Here is a 3070-nt window from a genome sequence, read left to right as displayed (position 1 = left end):
TCCCAACACCAAACTTAGAGTTTGACTGTGGGGGCTCTGTTTGTCTCTGATTTGAGAGAAGCTCTTCATGCTTCTTCTCCATGGTGACAGAGGGATATCCTTGAGCCTTAAACACCAAGGATTTTTCATTCACTTGAATGATCAGTTCACCTCTATCAACATCAATCACAGCCTTTACTGTGGCTAGGAAGGGTCTGCCAAGGATGATGGATTTATCCATGCACTTCCCAGTCTCTAGGACTATGAAATCAGTAGGGATGTAATGGTCTTCAACTTTTACCAAAACATTCTCTACAAGTCCATGAGCTTGTTTTCTTGAGTTGTCTGCCATCTCCAATGAGATTCTTGCAGCTTGTACCTCAAAGATCCCTAGCTTCTCCATTACAGAGAGAGGCATGAGGTTCACACTTGACCCTAAGTCACACAGGGCCTTCTTGAAGGTCATGGTGCCTATGGTACAAGGTATTGAAAACTTCCCAGGATCTTGTCTCTTTTGAGGTAATTTCTGCCTAGACAAGCCATCCAGTTCTTTGGTGAGCAAGGGAGGTTCATCTTCCCAAGTCTCATTTCCAAATAACTTGTCATTTAGCTTCATCATTGCTCCAAGGTATTTAGCAACTTGCTCTTCAGTGACATATTCATCCTCTTCAGAGGAAGAATACTCATCAGAGCTCATGAAAGGCAGAAGTAAGTCCAATGGAATCTCTATGGTCTCATTTTGAGCCTCAGATTCCCATGGTTCCTCATTAGGGAACTCATTGGAGGTTGGTGCACGCCCATTGAGGTCTTCCTCAGTGGCGTCCACTTCCTCTCTTTCCTCTCCAAATTCGGCCATGTTTATGGCCTTGCACTCTCCTTTTGGATTTTCTTCTGTATTGCTTGGGAGAGTACTAGGAGGGAGTTCAGTAACTTTCTTGCTCAGCTGTCCCACTTGTGCCTCCAAATTCCTAATGGAGGACCTTGTTTCAGTCATGAAACTTTGAGTGGTTTTGATTAGATCAGAGACCATGGTTGCTAAGTTAGAGGGGTTCTGCTTAGAATTCTCTGTCTGTTGCTGAGAGGATGATGGAAAAGGCTTGCCATTGCTAAACCTGTTTCTTCCACCATTATTGTTGTTTGAAACCTTGTTGAGGTTTCTCTTGATTCTTCCATGAGAAATTTGGGTGATTTCTCCATGAAGAATTATAGGTGTTTCCACAGGGTTCTCCTAGGTAATTCACCTCTTCCATTGAAGGGTTCTCAGGATCATAAGCTTCTTCTTCAGATGAAGCATCCTTAGTACTGCTTGGTGCATTTTGCATTCCAGACAGACTTTGAGAAATCAAATTGACTTGTTGAGTCAATATCTTGTTCTGAGCCAGAATGGCATTCAGAGCATCAATCTCAAGAACTCCTTTCTTCTGACCAGTCCCATTGTTCACAGGATTCCTTTCAGAAGTGTACATGAATTGGTTATTTGCAACCATTTCAATGAGCTCTTGAGCTTCTGTAGGCGTCTTCTTTAGATGAAGAGATCCTCCAGCAGAGCTATCCAAGGACATCTTGGATAGTTCAGACAGACCATCATAGAAAATACCTATGATGCTCCATTCAGAAAGCATGTCTGAAGGACATTTTCTGATCAATTGTTTGTATCTTTCCCAAGCTTCATAGAGGGATTCTCCATCCTTCTGTCTGAAGGTTTGGACTTCCACTCTAAGCTTACTCAATTTTTGAGGTGGAAAGAACTTTGCCAATAAGGCATTGACTAGCTTTTCCCAAGAGTCCAGGCTTTCTTTAGGTTGTGAGTCCAACCATATTCTAGCTCTGTCTCTTACAGCAAAAGGGAATAGCATCAGTCTATAGACCTCAGGGTCAACCCCATTGGTCTTGACTGTGTCACAGATTTGCAAGAATTCAGCTAAGGACTGATGAGGATCTTCCAATGGAAGTCCATGGAACTTGCAATTCTGTTGCATTAGAGAAACTAATTGAGGCTTAAGCTCAAAGTTGTTTGCTCCAATGGCAGGGATAGAGATGCTTCTCCCATAGAAGTCGGGAGTAGGTGCAGTAAAGTCACCCAGCACCTTCCTTGCATTGTTTGCATTGTTGTTATTTTCGGCTGCCATGGGTTCTTCTTCTTTGAAGATTTCTGTTAGGTCCTCTACAGAGAGTTGTGCCTTAGCTTCTCTTAGCTTTTGCTTCAAGGTCCTTTCAGGTTCAGGGTCAGCTTCAACAAGAATGCCTTTGTCTTTGTTCCTGCTCATATGAAAGAGAAGAAAACAAGAAAATATGGAATCCTCTATGTCACAGTATAGAGATTCCTTGAGGTGTCAGAGGAAAAGAAAAATAGAAGGCAGAAGTAGAAAATTCGAACTTATCAAAGAAGATTGAGTTCGAATTTTGCATTAAGGGATAGTGTTAGTCCATGAATAGAAGGATGTGAGAAGAAAGGAAGAAATTTTCGAAAATTAAGTAAAAGATTTTGAAAACATTTTGAAAAACACTAATTGATTTTCGAAAACAAAAGTGGGAAAGAAGTAAAGTGATTTTTGAAAAAGATTTTGAAATTAGAAATTAAAAAGATTTGATTGAAAACTATTTTGAAAAAGATGTGGTTAAGAAGATATGATTGGTTTTAAAAAGATGTGATTGAAAAGATATGATTTGAAAACAATTTTAAAAGATATGATTTGAAAACAATTTTAAAAGATATGATTTTGAAAATTAATGACTTGCCTAACAAGAAAAGATATGATTCAAACATTAAACCTCTCTCAACAGAAAAGGCAACAAACTTGAGATGTTCAATCAAATCATTAATTGTTAGTAAGTATCTTTGAAAAAGGAAAGAAATTGATTTTGAAAACATTTGATTGAAAAGATATGATTTGAAAAAGATTTGATTTTGAAAAACTTTGAAAACTTGAAAAAAAATTGATTTGAAAAACAAAATCTTCTCCCTTGTGCCATCCTGGCGTTAAACGCCCAGAATGGTGCACATTCTGGCGTTTAACGCCCAAACTACTACCCTTTTGGGCGTTAAACGCCCAGCCAGGCACCCTGGCTGGCGTTTAAACGCCAGTCTGTC

At 39.5% G+C, this 3070-nt stretch overlaps 1 non-coding gene across 1 annotated transcript; it reads left to right on the top strand.

Moving 5' to 3' along the window:
• Positions 1-1595: 1595 nt before the first annotated feature.
• LOC130949325 (small nucleolar RNA R71) lies at positions 1596-1703 on the top strand. Its single transcript, XR_009073367.1, has one exon. It is a non-coding gene; the product is annotated as a small nucleolar RNA R71 (small nucleolar RNA).
• Positions 1704-3070: the final 1367 nt, after the last annotated feature.

This window comes from Arachis stenosperma, chromosome 1 (assembly GCF_014773155.1).
Source record: "Arachis stenosperma cultivar V10309 chromosome 1, arast.V10309.gnm1.PFL2, whole genome shotgun sequence".
NCBI lineage: Eukaryota > Viridiplantae > Streptophyta > Magnoliopsida > Fabales > Fabaceae > Arachis > Arachis stenosperma.
The sequence above is the reverse complement of the archived record's forward strand: the minus strand, read 5'-3'. Positions and strand labels throughout refer to the sequence as shown.